Below are 26,960 nucleotides of genomic sequence, written 5' to 3'. Positions count from 1 at the left end.
ACTTGCGCTGAAGGAATAGTCAACCGTTGTTGGAATGCTAGAGACCACTACAACTATGTGAAGAGATCGATTTTCACTGAATATTAGATCCAATTTTCATAGTGGGGTCATCGCTGCGAGAGAAGATGAAAATCTAGACGGTGGCGACATCCATTTTTTTATAGTATGAACAATGAATATTGTGTGGGAAGATCTAGCGATAAATCTACATGAGATAACAAACAAAATTTAGATTGCTTCTCACTGCAGGCAGATCGATTCGAACAATGGTGCAAGAGTCACAATGGTTTTGATATATATGGAACTCAGATTTGAAATTAAAAAAAGAAAGTGGAATGCAAATGCCGCAGTGGGAGCATTTTGTCTTACTGTGAGTGAATTCCGCTAGTTGTGTGACCGAGAATGGCAGCCTTTTAAAGGTCACGAAATGGTTGGTCATGGTAATGGATGGCTTGTTAATGAAAGAGATGGAGCCCACCTCCAAATTGGTCTCTATGTTGTTAGATCCAATGTCGTAGAGGTTTCGACAGTCAGCTCCATATTCAACTTGGCTCATGGGAAGATCTCCTTTGAAGATGGTGGTGTTTTATATTATTTTATTTATAAAAAAAATGTCTATTATGAAAATGGATGCCTTGTGTGAGTTTATTTGTATGTTTGTGGTAGTATTTTATTCTGGTTATAAAAGGGGTTGATGGTTCTTAAACTAGAAGCCCCGGTGGTTGAAACATCAATTCTTGTATGTTAGTAATTTTGGGTATAAAAAGGGTTGGTGGTTCTTATAATAGAATCCCCGGTGTCCGAAACATCAATTCTTGTGTAAGGTCAAGTTATTTGATCAATTATTGAGCACATTTAGTATCCAGACCTCCATCCTATCAACTAACAGATAGCTGAAAGCAAAATATCTGACAGATGGTGGTTGGTCGATAGGATGGTTCATTACTTGGTGGATCTTATCATTAAAGCCCTAACGAGTTGAGTTTTCAATATTGTTGATCCTGCAAAATTCATCAACGATGGTCAGAGGTGATTACGTTTTAAATGGAGGTCAAGTGGCAACTCAAAGGTGTGGTGGTGAAAGAGAAGTGTTTGTGAGATTCCAGAGTGGATGTGGGTGTTGATGAAGACCATTCAAACATATATTTATTTATTGTTGTAATATGTTTTCCATGTAAGAATTAAGGAAGGGTGTTGGAAGTAATGCTTCCATGTCATGTGTAGTCGTCAGTATGAGTCCATAGGCATTGATCTAGAAGGAGTTGATTCCTATGTAATGAGTTGGAGTCCTGATCTAGATGTGTTGAAGTATGTAATTTATGTCCTATATATTTGTACATGTGGTGATCAATAAATGGATCTAATTGTGGTTTATTTTGTGCAATCAATTTCTTTCTATTCTCTCTCTTCTTTCTATCAATTATTGTTTGATTATTTGATCATCGTGGTTTCCACACTAGCTTGGTTGAAAGATGTAGTCCCTACCATTCTCTTGATTAGTCAGCACACATTCCAAGACATGTCAATTTAGTTAATTTGAATGGGGATGAGGGGTATATTGATGCACAAGTAATATAACTATCAAAGTTTAAGTTTCATCTCTGGTGTTGTTCCACTGGTAGTAGGCCTAAATAGTACCCCATTGGAGTAACACAGGAACACAAGCATTGCTCCATTGCCAGTGAGCCTGGTTAGTACCCCAACAAAGTTACTTGCATCACCTCTCTGTGCAAGAAGCCTTTCTCTTCTTTCACCTTTTTAATTTCTCATTATTATTATTATTATTATTATTATTATTTAAACTGTGCATAGGCACTTATTTATTTCAGAGGTGGAAGAGGGATCCCGACTTATTGAGAGAATATGAGGTTGTTCCTTCAGAGAATTATGTTATGTATACCTCTGACATACTCGTTAAAGTTTTCCCCCTCACCTTACTCTACTTGACTGAGGAGACAAGGGTTAACCCAAAAGAATCGATTAGAGTAGGTGGTACTAGTTAACAGTGCAAGCGTTGTGTTTTCACCAAGACTCACTCTGAACATAATGTATTTTCCATCAAGGAATCATTGAATGAAGACAAAAAGATCTTCATAAAGAGAGAGGAAAACAAATAACCAAGTGTTGATAGTTGTATAAGTCCTCTTAGAATTTCCTAGCTTGCCTCGAGAGCCAAACACGGTTTCATGAGAGGCTAACCTACAGGTACAAGAAAGCAAAGAAAGCAAAAATCAAAAAGAAAAAGTAAAACAAAAGAAAAGTAAGTAAAGCAAGCAAGCAAGTAAACCAAACCAAGTAAGAAAGAAAAAAAAATTCAAAGCAAAAAGCAAAGGAAAGCAAGAAGCAAAGACTACCCCTACTCCTATGTTAAAGAGTGCATGGGCCTACTCATGTGAAGTGATATTTCCAATGCAGCCACTAGCGCATTGGTTGGCCCATGTTGGTGAAGGTATGGTTAACAAGAAATATATGCATGTAATCCAATGAACAAGAAGTATATATCAGTGAAGACCAACATGCTCTGAGTTCTAAAACATCCACATAATAGAAAAGAGTGAATGCACAAAATAAACATTCTACAAACGTACCATGGCATTATGACGCACTGCGCACGAGCGATAAACATACAAACTGTTTGGACTATGACATACGAATGAACATGAGAAAGACCAAAAACTTATGCTTTTCAAGCACACTCGTTGTGTAAGACTCCTCCAAAGCTTGAGCAATGAGATCATGTGATTCTAGTGGATGAAGAGAAATCTGGGTGTTTGGTTGATCTTCAATGTGAAGCAGAGAGTGATGAGGAGCCTTAGGTGTTTAAAAAATTCACTGATTGATAGTGGAACTAACCTTAGGACATTGAGGGCCTCACATAACTGTAGAATTTTCTCTACAAATGAGCTAGCTCACTGATATCATGTAGAAATTTCACCTGCAGATCCAACTGATATATGCAATGTACTAAAGCATAATACTAGATCTACATCTACCATAAACTTTGCGGAAGCTAATCAAGCATGAGAAACATCAAGTATGAACACATATAACTGATAAGAAGGAATCATTCACACATAACATGGAAGAATTTATCCAGGAAAAGCACCAACCTAAAACCCCATCTCTATATTATCAATCAAGTGGAAATCCTCAACAACATACAAAAAGAATCAACTCAAAAGCTATCCTGCTCTCTCTGTACTCTGATGATGTAGCTCATGGACTATCTAGGCATGTATATATAGGCTCCATAAGTCCTCCAAGCCCCTATTTCCTTGCGCAATTTTGATTGGGGTCCAATTACATAACATGTGTGAATTGGCCCAAATCATACCTGTTGTCACCTCAGGTCCAACTACGTAGTCATAGAAGGAAGAAGATTCCTTCCCCATGCAAGGAATATTCACTAGGAATATCCTAGCATCTAATAATACACTATCCCTCATTTGATATCAACTGGGTCTCTGTCTGAACTGCCATGCATCAGTTATCCATGAGTGAATACTCAGTTATCTAAAATACCAGTTGTCACATGCATGCAAGCATCAACAAACTGAATCTAATTAATTTAACAGCTTGTTAAATTAATCTGACTGAACTTGACTAAGTTAAACTAAGTCAACTGATCCTCTCAATATAGAACTCATCCTTAATTCCTCAATCAATGGAGCAAATCAAGGACACGTTCCCCAATTAGTGGAGAGATTATTGCATGTTCTCACAAAGACTTCAAGTTTGATTTTCCTTAACTAATTAACTCATGGAGAATTAATTAATTAATATTCAAACTGCTAGTAAGACCAAATTCAAATTTTACTTCCTATTTTAGACCAGGGACTGTCTAAAAATAGGAATCCAAATTGAACTGCTAAAAATAGAACTTCTATTTTTAGAACTTCCATTTTTCATTCCCTGTTGCCCAATCCAGCACTGGTGCCCAAAATGCTATTTTTAGTAGTGCTATTTTTAGCACTTCTATTTTTAGCATTTTTTGTTGCCAATTTTCAACACTCCCTCTCAACAAAAAAGGCTTCCTCTCAAACCTGATCCTGTGCCTCTAGAATATTCTGCATGCAACACATCTACCAAGTGTGGTTGCTCCAGCAACTCTCGGAACAAAAAAACTCCTAATTGACCTCTTTGTTGGGCTAGAAACATACTCTGATGTTGAAGCTCTACTTGCTGTTGAGAAGTGCTCCCTCTCTGACCTTTGTGCTACTGCAACATCTCCATGCATCTCGTACCGTTGCACCCCTCTCTGTGCTACCCTGCACTGTGCAACACACTTGTGCATCTCACATTGTTGTAGCTTGCATGCTCTACACTGTCCTAGAATTCCCTGCACTGTAGCTCTCTCTGCTGCTCCATCCGCATCTATCTCTACCAAATCAATCAGTTCTGCTACTCCTCATCAGGGCTCTCGTAGAAAAGTCAAATCAAAGAGGCTGGGTACCTCAAGGATCCTGTTAGCGCTTGAGATTTCACCCTAGGATGAGGAAGGTAAACCTTCAAGGCAACATCAAACCATTTCACCTCGTAGCTAGCCCTACGGGGTATGAGAAGGCTCTCTCCGGTCAATCTCAGTAAAATATTCAATGGACAGAGATGACCAATACAGTGACACTGATATTAGGCTAGTAAACTGATTATAAAGGTTGATTTGGGGTTTTTAATTAAATGACGAGGTTTTTCTGGGATGCATGGGCAAAATCACAGCTTGAAACAGAGAAATATAATGAAACAACACAGGTTATCGACTGAGGCAAGGTAGGCAAGAAATTTAGCATTTAAACTTAGATTTAAATGGGATGGCAAGACTGGTGAGGAGCTAACAAGGGCATATGAGATGAATCCTTGTCAAACAGAGGAAAACATTAAACATGAACAAACTTATAGGCAGAGCATGGCAGGCATGAATTCTTACCTAAACACTTCATTTGTTCAGTTAGAAATGATCATGTAGTGAAATAGAACATAACAAATTACATATGAAACAAGAGGAAAACTAATGCTAACTTTCATACCACAGGAATCTCAGAAGCCAGAGCTGTGAAATTTCATTAAAATTCTGCCAAGGACTGTACAATGGAGCTCAGTTCTTCTCCAGCACTCAGCACTCAGAAAAATCTCTTTCCACTCTCCTTTACAAAATGAATTTTTAATACAAAAAAAAACCCAATGCTGCCCAAAACAGGGGCGCTGTTTTAACTAACATTACAAAAAATATGAAAGAGCGTTTCAACTACTCTAAACAGGGTACAACGTTTCTCTAAATCTTATGATAATTGGCCAATTAAGAGATAAATCTGGAGCCAAAATCCCATGAAATCATAATTGCGGATCGAAATAGGCGAATTCGTGTCTTTTGAAATCTTTGGAGCGCTGATTAACTGAGGTTATAGATAAGAAAACGAATCTTATGCATCTGGTAACAGGTGTCTTCAGGTGACTGAAGTGAAGAGCAGGTGTCAAAGTCGTGCGCCATATTTTCTTTAGTTGACAACGGATTAAAACTAATGCGATTAATGCCAGCAAGCTCTATTTGACACATAAGGGCCTTATTTCATCTAGACGCAGAATAATCGCAGAAAAGATTGGCCTAACACTGGAAACTGTTGATACATCGTGACAAAAACTGAGATTTTCAAATAGTCTACTAAAACTTTATCGCAACAAAGTTGCAATTCTTTGCCACGGCTTTCATCGAGAGCATTTGAGCATAGAATAACTTGTCATATTATCACGATTTGAAACTGGTGCCAATGTATACAGACAAGCTCCTGAAGTTGAATCCCACACCTTTACTAGATTACCACCACAAGACACTATGCTTGCACCTCCTGCAGCATATTCCACTGCTTGTATCTGACAATTATGGCCAGCCGATTCTGTTGCCCTTCTAGCTATTAGATTGTACAGTAGCAGTTCATTTGGAGCCTCATTTGAGCTGCAGACAAATTGAGCCAATCCATTAGGATGAAATCTGACATCCAGAACCTTCTGAACACCTTGATCCATTCTTCCAAGAGGCTGTGCGAGAGCTACACTTGATGTGTAGGTACTCCAAGTTGGGATCCATGAGGAATATGTTTTTCGCTCCAACCATACTACTGGCCCTTCAAATTATTTACCAAGTGTATCCCAACCTTCAAATAATGATCTCCACTTTCGCTGACGCCTTCCACAATATCCTTTAGGACTAGATGTCAAAGGGCGGCAACTTAAACCTCCTTCTTGACCCTGCAGGCACTTAACAATATTTGGCCTATATCGTGTAGTAAAAGCCTGATGTTCTGCGTCTTGTGAGCTTGTCTGAGATTTATCCACACAACTGTCAGTGTCTCTCCCTCGAAGAATATTTGCATGAGCTGGATTATCTGTAGTTGATGAAGAGAAACTTTTCAAATAGTCTGAAGCTGACCACGATGACGTTCCGTTTGGAATATCGAGTTTTGGCTCTTCTTGGGAAGCTAGAATGTCCTCGAGGCCCAAAAGTATGATGTGCCTTCCTGTCCATTTCGGAGAACAGCACATTTTCTAAATTTCAGGTTCGAAGGTTGAACCACTCATCACATTCCCTGTATGAACTTGTTTTGATGGCATTACGCTTTCATCCAAGTTAAGGTCCTCTTCCCTACTGAAATTGTAGTTACAGAAATCAGGATTCCATGACATAGAAAAGGGGATCTGAACACCATATATAGGCAAAGATGCACTCTTCCTTGCATTATTTGGGATTAACATGGCTAGAACTTGCACAACTGCAGTCATTACAGGTTTTGACTCTGGATCCATTTGTAAGCACGCCCTTACCCAACGTTCCATCCAAATGATTTCTAAGATTGCCATTAGGCATATGTTCATACACTAGTAGTCTTTGAACTTCCCGCCCATTATATTCTATGCAGAAGCCAATGAGTAGCACCAGGTGAAAATGATGAAGCCTGGATAAAAGCTCAACCTCAATTAGGAACTCACTATCTATATCAGGTCCATTTCGACAGACAAGTTTCTTGTCAGCAACAGTTCTTCCATTTCTAAGTTGACCTCGATAAACACTACTGCTTCCAGAAATGATGATGAAATGCCGGTGTGTCAGGTAGCTGTTTTCTTATGAGAAGTTAGAGATTGACGGTAGTAACCACACATGAAAATGACAGTGTCCCCACATCCCACTGGCCAAGAATTTTCCCATTGGATTTTCCATCAAACCCAGTTAAAATTGAAAGATAGAATATAACGAAGGATTGTAAAACACTTGACAGCAGCCATTTTGCTTATCCGCTCACAAACAACATAGTAATAGACAATGCTTTCTGTTTACTCTCTTCAACGGGATGGGTCAACCTCTGGCGATTCCTTTCTAGTTGCAAAACAAGGAGCACCGTACCAGCTTTCCACTTGGAATTTCTTCAATTGGAGGTGAAAGGCAATATGTATGATATGCTCCATCACAGGCATCACATATTAGAAAACAATCAGCGCACTCATCAATACCACAGGTTTTGCAAAGACTATCATCTGTACCTGATGAAGGAGGGTCACACTGCTTAGTTTGTAGACAGGGGCTTACAATATGTCTGCATTATTCTTTTCAAGGTTCCTCTTTATTGTCTCCATAAACTATCCAAGCAAGATTACGAAGATCATAACGCATCATTGCCTCTATTCACAAGTGTTGCACCTTTATAACCATCCGTGTACCATCTTTCAAAAAACCACCATGAACTTGTGCAATTGATACTGCTGCAATTGGTATTTTCTCCACATGAGAAAATACTACACCCAAAGGGACAAGACCAGTCTTATCCTTAACAAAAGAAACCCCCTGCAGAGATCAATAATTGTTATCCAATACTGTACTCAACCTCAGAGAAAGGTCATGGAGGTGTGTTATCCAAGTGACGGGAAAGATGCTTTGTCCAAGCTTCTGGTACAAAATCCTGAATAAATTAACATTAGTGAAGTGTGTTGGCGCTTGAATTTAAGTGCTTCTTCTTCTTAGCATAAGAGTCAGCTCCAAGTCACTTCTGAATACAATTACTGGAAAAAATGTTTCTAGCTTTCACAGTACCCAATAGCGAGGTCACATCTGCTTGTGCTTTTGCAGGGACAGGAGCTGAGGAGAATCTAAAACAACACATTAAATGATTTCTTCTTCAAAACAGGGTTTTGAAGAAGAATTAATCTCTGACATAAGATAGAGTCTAACATTGGCTCCACTTGGGATGGCAGCTGCAGCTTCCTGGAGGTGCCAAGAACCGAAGAACTTTGGGAGAGCAGACAGTGCCTCCTCCCATTGGGCAATGGAGTCATCATCAACACAACTCTTGACTTATTTTCAAACTGAAACTGAACTCAAACAATCTTCAAGCAAACTAAAACAAGATGCTGCCCTTATGGCTACTTATTTATTTACAACATCTACTCTAATCTGCTGTACAAACACTAGATCAGGTAATACTAAAATGCCAAATTAACCATTCAAGTAAACCTGAGAATGATGCCGCTTGAGAATGCTGCCACGAAGTCACAGATGTAGTTGCTGGCAGCCCTTCATGCACGTACTGAGCCTGGTCACGGAAAATACAGCCTGATCTATCAATCAAACTGAAAAATGTGTCCATGTATGCCGCAATAGGATCACGGAAGCCGGACTCTGTTGGCTGCCCCAACTCTGCAACACATACTTCCAGCTGCACATTGTCAATGTAAACATCTATAGGCAAGTCTACGATTTCTTGTTGCGAAGGAGGAAGGATTTCCAAGAACTTTTTAGGGTCTTGGAAATCATATGACTGAATCTGCTCATCTAACCATTGAATCTCATCTTCAATTCTTTCAACAATTAACTCACACAATTCAATTTTGAAAGACTTTGAAGATTTCAACAAATGAAGCCAGGCACTGTAAACATCTTCATCCAATTTAGTAGCTGCTAACGCCTTTCTTATTCCTTCTACAGCTTCACACAGGGCAGGGTCTGCCACATACCCTTCCATTGCATGAATGGATCGGCAAGCACTGGAATGTCTGGATCGAGTTGGAGTCGCCAGGTGAATGGTTCAGCCTGCATAAGTGTCTGACCGCTGTCCACCATCAGCATCAGATCTGCACCTTGATTGCATGTACTGGGACAAGACAATCAACAAGTTGAATGTTCTCCCCAGTATGGTCGCCAGTATGTTAGCGCTTGAGATTTCACCCTAGGCTGAGGAAGGTAAACCTTCAAGGCAACATCAAACCATTTCACCTCGTAGCTAGCCCTACGGGGTATGAGAAGGCTCTCTCCGGTCAATCTCAGTAAAATATTCAATGGACAGAGATGACCAATACAGTGACACTGATATTAGGCTAGTAAACTGATTATAAAGGTTGATTTGGGGTTTTTAATTAAATGACGGGGTTTTTCTGGGCTGCATGGGCAAAATCACAGCTTGAAACAGAGAAATATAATGAAACAACATAGGTTATCGACTGAGGCAAGGTAGGCAAGAAATTTAGCATTTAAACTTAGATTTAAATGGGATGGCAAGACTGGTGAGGAGCTGACAAGGGCATAGGAGATGAATCCTTGTCAAACAGAGGAAAACATTAAACATGAACAAACTTATAGGCAGAGCATGGCAGGCATGAATTCTTACCTAAACACTTCATTTGTTCAGTTAGAAATGATCATGTAGTGAAATAGAACATAACAAATTGCATATGAAACAAGAGGAAAACTAATGCTAACTTTCATACCACAGGAATCTCAGAAGCCAGAGCTGTGAAATTTCATTAAAATTCTGCCAAGAAATGTACAATGGAGCTCAGTTCTTCTCCAGCACTCAGCACTCAGAAAAATCTCTTTCCACTCTCCTTTACAAAATGAATTTTTAATACAAAAAAAAACCCAATGCTGCCCAAAACAGGGGCGCTGTTTTAACTAACATTACAAAAAATATGAAAGGGCGTTTCAACTACTCTAAACAGGGTACAGCGTTTCTCTAAATCTTATGATAATTGGCCAATTAAGAGATAAATCTGGAGCAAAAATCCCATGAAATCATAATTGAGGATCGAAATAGGCGAATTCGTTTCTTTTGAAATCTTTGGAGCGCTGATTAACTGAGGTTATAGATAAGAAAACGAATCTTATGCATCTGGTAACAGGTGTCTTCAGGTGACTGAAGTGAAGAGCAGGTGTCAAAGTCGTGCGCCATATTTCCTTTAGTTGACAACGGATTAAAACTAATGTGATTAATGCCAGCAAGCTCTATTTGACACATAAGGGCCTTATTTCATCTAGACGCAGAATAATCGCAGAAAAGATTGGCCTATCACTGGAAACTGTTGATACATCGTGACAAAAACTGAGATTTTCAAATAGTCTACTAAAACTTTATCGCAACAAAGTTGCAATTCTTTGCCACGGCTTTCATCGAGAGCATTTGAGCATAGAATAACTTGTCATATGATCACGATTTGAAACTGGTGCCAATGTATACAGACAAGCTCCTGAAGTTGAATCCCACACCTTTACTAGATTACCACCACAAGACACTATGCTTGCACCTCCTGCAGCATATTCCACTTCTTGTATCTGACAATTATGGCCAGCCGATTCTGTTGCCCTTCCAGCTATTAGATTGTACAGTAGCAGTTCATTTGGAGCCTCATTTGAGCTGCAGACAAATTGAGCCAATCCATTAGGATGAAATCTGACATCCAGAACCTTCTGAACACCTTGATCCATTCTTCCAAGAGGCTGTGCGAGAGCTACACTTGATGTGTAGGTACTCCAAGTTGGGATCCATGAGGAATATGTTTTTCGCTCCAACCATACTGCTGGCCCTTCAAATTATTTACCAAGTGTATCCCAACCTTCAAATAATGATCTCCACTTTCGCTGACGCCTTCCACAATATCCTTTAGGACTAGATGTCAAAGGGCGGCAACTTAAACCTCCTTCTTGACTCTGCAGGCACTTAACAATATTTGGCCTATATCGTGTAGTAAAAGCCTGATGTTCTGCGTCTTGTGAGCTTGTCTGAGATTTATCCACACAACTGTCAGTGTCTCTCCCTCGAAGAATATTTCCATGAGCTGGATTATCTGTAGTTGATGAAGAGAAACTTTTCAAATAGTCTGAAGCTGACCACGATGGCATTCCGTTTGGAATATCGAGTTTTGGCTCTTCTTGGGAAGCTAGAATGTCCTCGAGGCCCAAAAGTATGATGTGCCTTCCTGTCCATTTCGGAGAACAGCACATTTTCTAAATTTCAGGTTCGAAGGTTGAACCACTCATCACATTCCCTATATGAACTTGTTTTGATGGCATTACGCTTTCATCCAAGTTAAGGTCCTCTTCCCTACTGAAATTGTAGTTACAGAAATCAGGATTCCATGACATAGAAAAGGGGATCTGAACACCATATATAGGCAAAGACGCACTCTTCCTTGCATTATTTGGGATTAACATGGCTAGAACTTGCACAACTGCAGTCATTACAGGTTTTGACTTTGGATCCATTTGTAAGCACGCCCTTACCCAACGTTCCATCCAAATGATTTCTAAGATTTCCATTAGGCATATGTTCATACACTAGTAGTCTTTGAACTTCCTGCCCATTATATTCTATGCAGAAGCCAATGAGTAGCACCAGGTGAAAATGATGAAGCCTGGATAAAAGCTCAACCTCAATTAGGAACTCACTATCTGTATCAGGTCCATTTCGACAGACAAGTTTCTTGTCAGCAACAGTTCTTCCATTTCTAAGTTGACCTCGATAAACACTACTGCTTCCAGAAATGCTGATGAAATGCCGGTGTGTCAGGTAGTTGTTTTCTTATGAGAAGTTGGAGATTGACGGTAGTAACCACACATGAAAATGACAGTGTCCCCACATCCCACTGGCCAAGAATTTTCCCATTGGATTTTCCATCAAACCCAGTTAAAATTGAAAGATAGAATATAATGAAGGATTGTAAAACACTTGACAGCAGCCATTTTGCTTATCCGCTCACAAACAACATAGTAATAGACAATGCTTTCTGTTTACTCTCTTCAATGGGATGGGTCAACCTCTGGCGATTCCTTTCTAGTTGCAAAACAAGGAGCACCGTACCAGCTTTCCACTTGGAATTTCTTCAATTGGAGGTGAAAGGCAATATGTATGATATGCTCCATCACAGGCATCACATATTAGAAAACAATCAGCGCACTCATCAATACCACAGGTTTTGCAAAGACTATCATCTGTACCTGATGAAGGAGGGTCACACTGCTTAGTTTGTAGACAGGGGCTTACAATATGTCTGAATTATTCTTTTCAAGGTTCCTCTTTATTGTCTCCATAAACTATCCAAGAAAGATTACGAAGATCATAACGCATCATTGCCTCTATTCACAAGTGTTGCACCTTTATAACCATCTGTGTACCATCTTTCAAAAAACCACCATGAACTTGTGCAATTGATACTGCTGCAATTGGTATTTTCTCCACATGAGAAAATACTACACCCAAAGGGACAAGACCAGTCTTATCCTTAACAAAAGAAACCCCCTGCAGAGATCAATAATTGTTATCCAATACTGTACTCAACCTCAGAGAAAAGTCATGGAGGTGTGTTATCCAAGTGACGGGAAAGATGCTTTGTCCAAGATTCTGGTACAAAATCCTAAATAAATTAACATTAGTGAAGTGTGTTGGCGCTTGAATTTAAGTGCTTTTTCTTCTTAGCATAAGAGTCAGCTCCAAGTCACTTCTGAATACAATTACTGGAAAAAATGTTTCTAGCTTTCACAGTACCCAATAGCGAGGTCACATCTGCTTGTGCTTTTGCAGGGACAGGAGCTGAGGAGAATCTAAAACAACACATTAAATGATTTCTTCTTCAAAACAGGGTTTTGAAGAAGAATCAATCTCTGACATAAGACAGAGTCTAACAGATCCTACCCCTCCTCCTTGGGACGATCACTCCTTATCACCCCACCTCCTACCTGGAGGTATGGCTGCATGTGATCCCTCTGCCCACTTGGCTCAAAGTTTCCCCCTACTGGAGGTCTCTGCATGAGTAGATGTCTCTACTCGATCTCCACTCAGCTTCCCCTATTTTGGCTGCTCCACAACCTCCTGAAGCTATTGCACCAATCATGGCTCCTCCACAATCGTCTGAGACTTCTTCTGGCGGTACATGTTGAGAGGTAATATACTCTCCCTCTCAACCACCAAGTCTCCATCAGTTGCCTTGCTACTTAAGGCTTTGCATGCATCTTGAACCTCAAGAGAATATAGGTTCTTGACCTGTGAACCGATCTTCTTCACCTGTCTAGTGATGATGTGTCTAAGGAAAACCTTTCCCTTACTGAACACTACATCATAGCCTCTATCTTCCAGTATCATGATCGACACCAAGTTTCTCTTCAGTCCTGCTACATACTTGACATCGGTCAAGGTAAGGCGAGCTCCATACTTCCTCTAAAAAATAATTGTGCCTACACCTGAGACACTGTACTTTTCATCATTACCCATTGCTATGAGTATCTGGAAATCTTTCTCCTCCAAAGCACTGAACAAACTCTTGTCACCGGTCATGTGGAAAGAAGCTCCAATGTCAAGAAACCAACCACTTCCCACCATGGATGAAAGCATGCATGTGAAGAGTGTGAAATCCAACTCGAATTGTGAAGCAAGTGCCTCACTTTGAGATCCTTCCCCAAATCCCTTCTTGGATTTCCTCAGTGGACAATTTGTAACAAAATGGCCCACCTCATGACAACAAAAGAATCATACTTTCGATTTTTCAACCTTATTCCCACCATGGGAAGAACTGGATTTGGGAGGAGAAACCTTCTCCTTCCCCTTCTTCGCCTTAATTGCTAAGGCACAGTTCTCTTTATCCTCCATGGATGAAGAACCATCTCTGGTGCTCCGTCTAATCTCTTCCTGCATCAAATCTGACCATAGTCATTCCCTACCTGGCAGTTTCTCTCTTCTATTCACCAATTCTTGGTAGCTATGCCAGCTCTTAGGAAGTCCGAGGAGTGCAAGACTCACCATGTCATCATCAGCTATCACGACCCCTACAATTGTAATCTCATCCCTACATGTGGTGACCTTGGTCGGATACATAGAGATCGTGTTGCCTTTTTCACACTTGATCTTTCAAAGTTTGTCCTTCAGTGCCAACTTCCTCCAATCACTGTTGTTCTAATAAAGATCTTTCAATATTTTCCACATTGAAAACAGAGTCTCCTTCCCATGGAGGCTCGAGACAATGTGATCTCGAACTCCCTCCAAGAGGATTCTCCTAGCTCTAGCCACACACTTCTTCCATTCCGCCAGTTGAGTAGCAATAGTTGGCTTCTAGAATTCTTGATCAATGAAGTCCTTTAGACCATTATCTTCTAATACTACCTCCATGATCCTTCCAGGATATATAATTCGAGCTGCCATCAAGGGCATATTTGAATCTCAAACCATAGAACGCCATCGATGAAATAGATGTGATAAGAACTCAATTCAATATTCAGAAACCAAAAATTTCTTCCTTCTTGTATATTGTTCTTCCTTGATCACTTGTGCTCCAATACCATGTAGAATTTTCTTTACAAATCAGCTAGCTCACTAATATCATGTAGAAATTTCACCTGCAAATCCAACTAATATATGCAATGTACTAAAGCATAATACTAGATCTACATCTACCATAAACTTTGTGGAATCTAATCAACCATGAACAACATCAAGCATGAAAACATATAACTGATAAGAAGGAATCAATCACACATAACATAGAAGAATTTATCTGGGAAAAGCACCAGCTTAAAACCCCATCTCTGTATTATCAATCAAGTGGAAATCCTCAATAACATACAAAAAGAATCAACTCAAAAGCTATCCTCCTCTCCCTGTACTTTGATGATGTAGCTCATGGACTATATAGGCCTGTATATATAGGCTCCACAAGTCCTCCAAGCCCCTATTTCCTTGCGCAATTTTGATTGGGGTCCAATTACATAACATGTGTGAATTGGCCAAATCATACCTGCTGTCACCTTAGGTCCAACTATGCAGTCATAGAAGGAAGAAGATTCCTTCCTCATGTAAGGAATATTCAATATCCTAGCATCTGATAGTACACTGTCCCTCATACGATCTCAACTAGGTCTATGTCTGAATTGCCATGCATCAGTTATCCACGAGTGAATACTTAGTTATCTGAAAATACCAGTTGTCACATGCATGCAAGCATCAACAAACTGAATCTCATTAATTTAACAACTTATTAAATTAATCTAACTAAACTTTACTAAGTTAAACTAAGTCAACTGATCCTCTCAATATAGAAGTCATCCTTAATTCCTCAATCAGTGGAGCAAATCAACGACACATTCCCCAATTAGTGGAAAAATTATTGCATGTTCTCACAAAGACTTCAAGTTTGATTTTAGTTAACTAATTAACTCATGGAGAATTAATTAATGAATATTCAAACTGCTAGTAAGACCAAATTCTAATTTTACTTTCTATTTTAGACCAGGGACTGTCTAAAAATTGGAATCCAACTTGAACTGCTAAAAACATAACTTCTATTTTTAGCATTTCCATTTTTCATTCCCTGTTTCCCAATCGAGCATTGATGCCCAAACTGCTATTTTTAGCAATTTCTTGTTGCCAATTTTCAGCAATAACCATTAGACTGAAGTGCCTCAACAACCTATGGGGTTTCCACTCCATCAATAGACAGATCATTGGAGACCAGTGGCTTAGAAAAGTTAACCACAAGTGAATCAGAAGTGTGGTCAAATGAAGAAATACAAAGATCACGACAACCATGATAAAAAAAATTTGGATGTTCGTTGGCATCCTCATGATTTGATGAATCATGCCGAGGGGTAGATGAGAAGCAAGGATGTTCACCATCTATATTTCTGGAAAAGGTAGATGAAAATTCAAGTGGATTCTCAATGAAATATTTGTCTTCTCCACTATTGAATGATAGACTGACATCGGGTGTGTTTTACAAATGATCAGAAGTAGCTGTATCCATGGATGAATTTACACAAGGGAAATTAGAGACAACATATTCACCAGAGATTTCAGGAAAAAGTGGAGGAGACATGGACAGAAGGAAGTAATCCTTTACCGTGGGTTCATGTTCAATTTCTCACACACACTCATCATGAATGATATCATAGGTTGGATGCACAACATCAACTTCGTCGATAGCTCGATCCTCGTTCACAACACGGGTGGAGTCTAGAACGGAAGAAAACAAGACAATGTAATCTCGAGGATTAATGGAACGTGTAGATGGGGGTTGAGGGAACAAATCCACGTGACAACCAACAAGCTTGCAATCCAAATCTGCACAGATATCAAGAGCGAGTGGGGTAGGATGATGTGAGAGTTGAACATACCTCCGTGAATTTTCTCCCACATCACTCTGCGGGGGTGGAGTTGTTTGATGAGGGGAAGGCAGATAGTCACTTGTGACAGCGAATGTGTCCACTTTGGATCACGCAACTCCATCACCAAAGTATGTTGAGCGGGGTTTGAACTTTTTCTTCTCATTGGGATAGATTGATTTGTGAAGGAAATATTCAAATATGTCCATGTGATATTGGAATTTCATCTGGATTTTTGGGGCTTCAAACATGAGTAGACAGAAGCGTCCCCAAAATTCCTCTTGAGATTCATGTAGGGCCTTCCATTGTCGTAACCTTTTTTTATCAAGTGCTTCATGATTGGAATGGTGAAAAACAGATTCTATTAGATCACTGAACTACTTGAATGAGTGTACAGAGTTATGAGGCAGTATGCTACACCATCGCAATGGGTAGTCATGAAGTGTGTGTGCAAGAAGCGAAAAAACCTCTATTTCATTAAAACCTTTAATGTTGTCCAGGAGCATGTGGAAGTCGTCTAAGTTCTCAGGCCAGTCCACTTTGCCTTTACCACCATACGTGATTTCTGACAAGTCATCCTATAACTCCCTCTCGACGTGGAAGATATGTATGTTGGACAAACATTATGGAGGGTGGACTATAGCAAACTCCACGATAGATGTGCAAAGATTCAAAATAGAATGTGAGGACTCAGCATGTCATCTGGCCCTCCTTCTAGGGCCAAAAATGTTGATGGTGCTGGACCCACCAAAATTCAGGGGATCTCTCCAGTATGAAGTCCCAACTAGACCTCACATCATTTGTTGTAGGAGTCCCATCTGGTACGATGACCTGGTTTCCATTATCTTAAATATTTTCCTTAGCTCTTGCTTGGCAGCACATGAGAGTGGTTTACTTTGTCTTCGAACAATGAGGTTCACGTGCCTGGTGAGTGCTTAGTGTCTCTTGTGTCAAAGTTATTTCACCGCAGAGGGAGAGTGTTATAGACATTTTTGGGCACTACAACCCCAAGCATGAAATGTCCATAAACCAAGGACTCCTAAGTCCCTAAAAGTGTTGTTCTAACCCCTAAAGGAACAAGGTCAACAGATTACACCTTCTCCCAGAAGTTCTCCATGAAAAACTGCTCATAATTGGTCAAAACAGGATCATTTCAGCTGCTCCACTGGCAAAGTGCATTGCATCTCACCTAAATACACTGTGTGGGTGCGTTGCATTTCAAAAATCCCTTCTATGGGGTGCGATGGGCGAGAAATGACAAATGGCAGTGTCATTCCGCGAGGTGGAGAGGAAATGGAAGCTTCAAGAATCTTCTCCTGTGACACTTGCCTCACTGAATTCGACAAAGGATGAGTAATAGATCATCAATCTCCAAGTGGAAGCAAGAACTATCAGAGAGAAGACACTAATCAAATCATGAGCTGACTCATCTCCATTACAGATATCTATATATGGATCCCTCATCCCAGAGATCCAGAGGCTGGAATTTTGCATATTGTAAGGAATTGCTGTTGGTTTCTTGAGACAAACATCAGATTGTTGGGTGATCTAAGCTTTGTTTGAGGTGAAGAGGGGCTTTTTAGCTGGGAGCTTGATGCTGGGTCAGAACAACTAGTTGTAACTCCTCTTGGCTCTTTCTTGTTTATCAATAAAAGCTATTCAATTTTTCCTCCATGCTCTTGTGTCACTGATGTTTGCTACATTTGTATGGTCAATTTACATCTGATCCTAGATTGTTTATGATTATAGATCCATGTCTTTTTATAGTGCTATGCTACTGTGTGTAAGGATTCTGGACACCACATATCTCCACAATGGTATGATATTGTCCACTTTGGGCCCAAGCCCTCATGGATTTGTTTTTGGGCTTTACCCCAAAAGACCTCATACCAATAGAGATATTTTTCCATCCTTATATACCCATGATCCTCCCTACTTCTAGTCAATGTGGGACTGTGGTCGTATACCCAACAATCCTCCCCTCGAACAAAGGACCATCGAGCCTCCCCTCAAACGATTATCCATCCATCCACTCTCTACCAGCCAAGATTCTCCGCTCCAATGCGTTGGAAGCACACGCCTTACATGGAAGCACCACCTACCTCGAGAGCTTGCTCTATCCCAGGTCAACTCCTCTTCACCGTGTTGGGACCAGGACACGTCCATGAAGAATCCGGAGCACACCGCCTGTCTAACTGAGCTCATCCATGGATCCCATCGTGATATTACCGGGGCCCACCACCTTCGTTCGGCATTCCGAGGATTCATCCACTTGGGTAACTTCAGGGCATGGCTCCGATACCACTTGTAAGGATTCTGGACACCACATATCTCCACAATGGTATGATATTGTCCACTTTGGGCCTAAGCCCTCATGGATTTGTTTTTGGGCTTTACCCCAAAAGGCCTCATATTAATGTAGGTTTTAACCCTGTACAGAAATTACCTGCATACGAATTCTTAAACAAAGAAAATAAACAATGCGAGAGCATAACCCATAAAACACATATGCACAGAGATTTTTCCCTGGATCCCAAAACCGGGACTACCAGCTTGATTTTTCATTATGTTCCTTTCAATGTTACAATACATAGTTATACATGCCGAAGCATCCAATACCATGGACCGAAAACCATCGCGTCCAAAAAACATGTGAAAAAATCATGCACAAAACCATAGGTGGGTCCGCCCAACCTAACATATGGTCCAAAACCAAAATTTTCCGGGGCGCTGCCCCAGACCCCATAAAGTGGGGTTACGGGTGCCCGTCAAACCCCCTATTAACTACGTGGAAAGAATATAACACAACCCAACAATCTCCCACTTGTTGTTTTCTTTCCACAAGGGGCCACAAGAGAGCTTAGTCATTTTTTCAGCCCTGAGATTCCCATTACTTCTCTACACCAAGAGAACTTCTCAGAGCTCACAGATTTTGTCAATGCGTCTGCAATATTCTTCAAAGTGTCCACCTTTACCAACAACACTTTTATGTCTTCTATCATATCCCTCACAAAGTGATATTGAACATCAATGTGCTTTGTCTTTGAATGATAAGCAGGGTTCTTTGCCAAGAAAATTGCACTTTGGCTGTCACAGTCTATTCTTATAGCTCCCTGTACTAACCCCATACTTGAACACAATCTCTGCAACCAAACTGCTTCCTTGCTTGCATGAGTGGCTGCCATGTATTCTACCTCTGTAGTTGATAGTGCCACTACAGATTGTTTCTTACTCATCCAACTAACTGCACCTCCAAATAGGTTAAACACATACCCACTTGTAGATCTTCTCTGATCCAGATCTCCAGCCCAGTCTGCATCAACAAAGCCATGAATATCCAACACTCTGTCCAATCCTGGTCTTCCTTGGTAGCACAAACCATAATCACTAGTGCCACGCAAATACCTGAAAACCCGCTTCACTGCTGTCCAGTGCTCCTTCCCAGGTTTTGACATAAACCTGCTCAATACTCCCACTACATGTGCAATGTCTGGTCTAGTACAGACCATTGCATACATCAGGCTACCCACTGCACTTGCATATGGAACACGGGACATGTCCTCTTCCTCTTCTTGTGTCTTGGGACACTGTTCAGCAGATAACCTCACACCTACAGGAATAGGAACCTTCACCAGTTTACTATCCTGCATATTAAACCTTTGGAGTATTGTCTCGACATACTTCCTCTGGTTTAACCAGAGCTTCCTCTTTGACCGATCTCTTTTAATTTCCATTCCCAAAATATAGTTTGCAGCACCAATATATTTCATGTCGAATTTGGAGGACAATTGGGTCTTCAAATCCTGGATAATTTCTTTGTCATTTCCAACCAGCAACATATCATCCACATACAAGACCAGATAAATAATACGGTCACCAATTAATTTAAAATACACACAATGATCTGCTTTGCTTCTGGTGAAACCAAGTCCCCGTATAAATGTATCAAATTTCTGATACCACATCCTTGGTGACTGTTTTAACCCATACAGAGACTTCTTTAACTTGCATACCAGTTCTTTCTTACCCTTCACCGCAAAGCCTTTAGGTTGCTTCATGTAGATTTCCTCTTCCAAATCCCTGTGAAGAAATGTTGTCTTCACATCCATCTGTTCTACCTCAAAATCAAAAGCAGTAGCAACAGATAAAAGTAATCTAATAGAAGTTACCTTGGCAACAGGAGAAAAAATATCACCAAAATCAATTCCCGGCACCTGGGAATAACCTTTTGCTACCAACCGAGCTTTGTATTTCTCCACCTTTCCTTCTGCATTTGTCTTCTTCTTGAACACCCATTTGCTGCCAATGGGTTTCCTTCCATCCGGCAACTCCACCAGATCCCAAGCCTCATTTTTGTGTAAAGATGCCATTTCATCGACCATGGCCTCTTTCCAGAGTTTTCCATCCTCTGAATCCACTGCTTCCTTCATAGTTCTGGGATCATTATCAGTAACAGACAAAGCAAAATTTGAACTGAAAGCAGATGGACTATACCTTTCTGGCTGCCTTCTTTCTCGAACTGATCTTCTCACAGCCGGAGTTTGTGGTTCTTCATCTTCTAATTCCTCCTCTGCCGTAGAGTCTGATTCTTCCTCCTTTGGCTCAAACTCTATCTTCTCAGGTTCCTTTGGTTGGACTTCATGTTAAATAACATCTTTTACCTCTCTGAACAACACATCTCGGCTATACACAACCTTCCGTGTGACTGGGTTCCAAAGCTTATAACCCTTTAAGCCATCCTTATACCCAATAAAGATGCACTTTTCAGATTTAATATCCAACTTGGTTCGTTTCTCCTTTGGAACATGTACATATGCATCACATCCAAATACCCTTAGATGTGAAAGAGAGGGTTTCTTACCAGTCCATACTTCTTGTGGAGTCTTATCCTCCAACGCTGATGAAGGTGATCTGTTGATCAGGTAACATGCAGTATCCACCGCCTCTGCCCAGAATTCCTGTGCTAACCCGGCACCACTGAGCATGTTTCTTGCCCTTTCCATCAACGTCTTGTTCATTCTTTCTGCGACTCCATTTTGCTGAGGTGTATATGGAGTAGTCTTCTACCATGCTATACCACACTTCTTACAAAATTCTTCAAATTCCTTGCTGCAAAATTCTCCACCATTATCTGTCCTCAGCACCTTTATCTTCTTCTCTGTCTGATTTTCCACCAGAGCCTTAAATTCTTTAAACCTGTCAAAGACTTCAGATTTCTTCTTAAGAAAATATATCCATGTGTTCCTTGAGAAGTCATCTATGAATGATACATAGTACACAGACTTACCCAGTGATGGAACCTTCACAGGTCCAAACACATCACTATGCACAAGCTCTAATATCTGTTTCGTCCTCTTACCACCAGAGGGGAAACTCACCCGATTCTGCTTCCCATATACACAATTTTCACAGAAATCAAAATCCAGAGAGCTATTATTCATACCTTCTACCATACCTTTACCATGAAGTATTCGAAGGCCCTTCTCTCCAATATGTCCAAGCCTTTGATGCCACAACATGGTCTTCTCTCCAAAGACCACTAGATTCTCTACTCCATTTTCAGGAACCATAGAACTATTGCACCCATCAACAACAGTGCTACCTTGTAGCTTGTACATAGTTCCAATTTGAACTCCCCGCATTAATATCAGTGCTCCTTGAACCATCTTGCAGGTATCTTTCTCGAACACCGTCTTTACACCTGCATCATCCAACTTGCTTACAGAAATCAGATTTCTGGCCAACGCAGGAATATGTAGAACACCCGGAAGTGTTCTAACCCTTCCACCTTGCAACTTCAACTTTACTTTTCCCCGACCAATGATTCTAGCCTTCCTATCATCTCCTAAGAAGACATCACCACCATCGTATTTCTCATACTCGCAGAACCACTCTCTATGGGGAGTGAAGTGAAAGGATGCATCTGAGTCAATCAACCATGCCTCATGATCTACATGTGTACTTGAAGAAGCCAAGTACACATCCCCACCTTCATCTGAGGTGGTTTTCGCCTCTGCAGAAGGAGCATCATCAGATCTCTTTCCTTTATCAGGAGATTTAGATTTACAATCCCTTCTGAAGTGCCCTTCCTTTCCGCATTTCCAGCATACCACCTTTGTAAGTTTTCCTGGAGATTTAGATCTCCCTCTAGATTTAGATCTCCCACTCGATGACTTATTTTTGTTTCTGTTCTGGGACCGTCCTCGTACAGACAAGGCATCACCATTCTGGTTGTCCATATTTTTCCATCTCATCTCCTCCGTCAGCAAGGCTGAGACTATTTCATCAAACTGTAAAGCAGTTGCATTGCTACCTATTGCAATAACCAGACTATCCCACGAATCTGGTAGAGAACACAACAGACTGATGCACTTATCTTCATCTGAAATTTTAATATCAACAGATAATAACTGACTTACCACAGTATTAAACGCATTCAGATGCTCTGTCACTGAGTCTCCATCTTTCATCCTCAGGTTATACAGCTTTTTCCACAGGAACAGTTTATTCACCAGAGACTTAGATTGGTACAAAGTCCCTAACTTGACCCACAAAGCCTTTGCCGTAGCTTCCCTTGATACATTAAGCAATACTAAATCCAAGACACACAATCATATTGTGCTCTTTTCCTTCCGATCCAACTTCTTCCATTCTTCATTGGTCACTCCCGATGGTTTAGTACCTGGATCTACCGCGATCCACTGATCTTTATCCACCAACAGATCCTCCATCTTGAGTTTTCACAACTCAAAATTATGACCATTGAACTTCTCAATCTCTATCTTTCCACTGCTCGCCATCTTCTTTCACCACCAGAATCGATCTCGTAGATCTCCCACTGAACATGGTCTACCACAGGCCCGAGCGAAACCCCTCAGCAACAAAGGCATCCCCTTGAAGCCAAAATAGCTCTGATTCCAAATGTAGGTTTTAACCCTGTACAGAAATTACTTGCATACGAATTCTTAAACAAAGAAAATAAACAATGCGAGAGCCTAACCCATAAAACACATATGCACAGAGATTTTTCCCTAGATCCCAAAACCGGGACTACCAGCTTGATTTTTCATTATGTTCCTTTCAATGTTACAATACATATTTATACATGCCGAAGAATCCAATACCATGGACCGAAAACCATCGCGTCCAATACCATGGACCGAAAACCCTCGCGTCCAAAAAACATGTGCGAAAATCATGCACAAAACCATAGGTGGGTCTGCCCAACCTAACATATGGTCCAAAACCAAAATTTTCCGGGGCGCTGCCCTGGACCCCATAAAGTGGGGTTACGGGTGCCCTTCAAACCCCCTATTAACTACGTGGAAAGGATATAACACAACCCAACACTGTAATCTTACAGGTACTTTGTGAAGCTAGGCGTGCAAGGGAGCAGGTAGCTAAAGACTATCAAAGAAGAGAGGAATCAAATCAGGAGATTAGCGCAAGACAGAGGTTGGTCTTTCTATTCCTCTCTATCTATAATTCATAAAGGAAAAATGAAAGTAGCTTTTCTCTGTTTGTTTCTAAGGCAACTGTCACACCTTAGTGGGATAGATCAGTTCTATATAGACACTTTTCCCTGTAACAGAGAGGGTGGAAGTGAGTCTCAGGTTGAAAGGGAATAGTCCCAACTCTGATAGAGACACACAAAAAAATAGGATATGCACAACCTCCAATGGATTAGTCCACACGGATGCGACAGTCACAAACACGAGGTGAATTGATAGCTTGTACAACACCCAATGGAATAGTCCACACAAGTGCGATAGGTGTTATAACACGTTTACAAGAATGAATCTGTCGAGCATCCGATGGGATAGCCCACATGAGAGAGACAACATTAGCAACTGATACAACACATTTCCAATAGAATATGTACTAAAACAAATGAAATAGTTCAACTGTCTTAATAGAGGTTAAAGAAACATGCATTGCAAGTGTCCAAAGAATAGTCTTACAAACGAATACAATACATGTGTGGAAATGTGCTGGCATGTTAACAGGCTTATGAATTAAGCGAAAGCTCCAAGACACTCCTGTACATCATTACATCACTAACCTTGATAGTGGGTCATTGGAGCCACTTCTCACTCCTCAAAGGAGATATTACAGAGTCTCAAGTCTATGTGGGAGGAGCCAAGGTTAAAAGTATTTTTCATGTACAAATGAGGGGTATTTATAGCCAAGGGTAAAACTAGCCCTTGAGACTATTCAACTTCCGTCATGACTATTTTGTTAGTTTTTGGTAGCATCGGAAGTGCTCTCACCTTGAAAATTGGTGGAGAGGATAAGGCACATGAGTTCCAAAGAACCGAGAAATCGTTTGGTGAAATTCCACCTGGATTGTATTTTATTAAAATAATTAATATTTTTAGTGGGGTTCCTAAGTCTAAACTTAGGAAAATTAAAATATTAATGGGTATTAATCAAAATATTGTTGAGAATGATCTAGAAGGTGGATCAAGTCATGTTTTAATCTTATTTGTTGATTAGAGACTTAATATCAACCATTAAAGACTCAACAGGAAAGGCCTAAAATGGAGGTTTGGGGTTCATTTGGAAATACATACAGAGAGATTGTGGAAATCGATTTTCAGAGGTGAGAATTTCTCAGGAGGAAAATCGATTGGGAAGATCTTGCAGCTGAGGGGCAGAGAGAATCTGGGAGAAGGAATTTCTAGAAAATACAGAATAGAGAGGCGGAGAGAGCTTGCAGTGAGGCGACAGAGTAGCCAGGAGAGCTGATGTAGAAAATATTCCTGTCATGCAAAATCTCGAACTCTCGGAGCAGCCAAAACTGAGAGGAACCGCCGAAACTACCAGGAACTGCTGGAAAAAATGGGAGAGCTGACACAGAGGCAACACAGTAGCTGAGGGAGCTGACGCACTAGAGATACCTGTCACACAAAATTCATAACTGTCAGAATTGTTGGAACTGCCAGAACTACCGGGAATTGCCAGAAGAAATGGAAGAGCTGACATAAAGGGCAGAGAGGTGACGTAGGGCCGATGCAGAGCCAATGTAGAAATAATCGAGGTTAGCCAGTCTTGTGCTGGATCAACCAAAATTCTCTTGGGTGAAGTGGGGTAAAACTCACTCAAATTTTATGCCAGTATTTTATCTGTAAAGGATTGTTAGATGAGCATCCTAGATATGTATTCATATATTTCTCCTTCATAATAATAAACCCTCAGAACTGCTGCACCATTTTCTTGCATTGGGTTTTTCGGGGACTATTGTATCCAAAAATAAGTGTGTCCTATGTATCTTGTTCTTTGCTCTGTTTTTTGTTTCATGAGATCAAATATTTAATTGGTGTAGGCTAAAGAAGTAATTTTCTTTAGTATTCAAAAGAATAACTTGGTTAATGTATATTAAAAATCAATTAGGTGAAGTAGATTAAGATTTATTGCAGTAGGGGTTCCTTTGAGTCTATAAATTTTCACATGGTATCAAAGCATTTATTTTGAAACAGGAAGAGCAGATCTAGTGCTTAGCAGTGAGGCCAAAAGCTACACTTGGAAGCAATTCGAATCCCCTTAAAGGGATTACACAGTCCTTTCCAGGAAGTAGATCCGAGGAAATCTCTCTCTAAGTGAGATGACAAAGGGTATGATTTCCAATTCATGCATTTACAAAGGCAGAGGGAGTGACGTAGAGCCTTAATGAAATGGTTGAAGTGAACAATTTCTGCCAAGGCAGGAATCTACTAGAAAAGAACAAAGACACATAATAGGGGGATTTTCTCCACAGAGAACTTTCCACCAGAAATTTCAAATTTCTCACTTGCTCGGTAGTTTTTCTAAGTAGTGACTAGAGGAGTCAGTTCAACAGTTGGGTAAGATAGCATCACATGGGCTCAGAGATCAGGATAGGCTGGAAGGTGCTTCCCACTATGTCATATGGAAGACCAACATATTAGTTGTTCTGGAGGAATATGATCTCGAGGTCTATGTCAAAATTGTTTTATATGTTCCCGCTGACAACGATCAAAAGAAGAAGTACAAGGCCAAGAAGGGGAAGGAAAAGAGGCTCATTCTCTATGTAGTTTGAGATCATGTGGTCTCACACTTGCAAGGCAAGGATACAACCTGAGAGATATGGAAGCCTTTTCTTCTTTGTATGAAGGCTCTTCTGAACAACGGAAGATGTATTTGGAGCATAAGTTGCAATAGACTTTGATGCAGAAGGGAGAAGGGGTGAACCTCTATCTTCAACGTCTTCAGAACACTAGAGACTGGCTTGCTGTAGCGGGGTCCACTCCTTAGCCAACCGCGATGGTGAGTGTTATATCTCCTAGAGACAACCTTGGATTGCTTCAAGACCAGTGCCTAGGCACATATAAAATGGTGTGTCTCAAATTATTTACAGGAAACTAGAGACAAAAATTATGATCTATAGATACATATGCACATAGGAAATAGGTTGGTTCATTAATCCAAAGAAATGAAACATATATTTATGATAATTCTTCACTATTTCAAATCTTAGAAATAAGCCTAGAAATAGTGGAGGCCAAGAGCTTCAAGGTCTTACAACTTAATAATCTTTTATAGACTG

Source organism: Pinus tabuliformis, chromosome 9 (assembly GCF_031772625.1).
Source record: "Pinus tabuliformis cultivar Carrire ecotype Pingquan chromosome 9, CPIR1, whole genome shotgun sequence".
Taxonomy (NCBI): Eukaryota; Viridiplantae; Streptophyta; class Pinopsida; order Pinales; family Pinaceae; genus Pinus; species Pinus tabuliformis.
The sequence above is the reverse complement of the archived record's forward strand: the minus strand, read 5'-3'. Positions refer to the sequence as shown.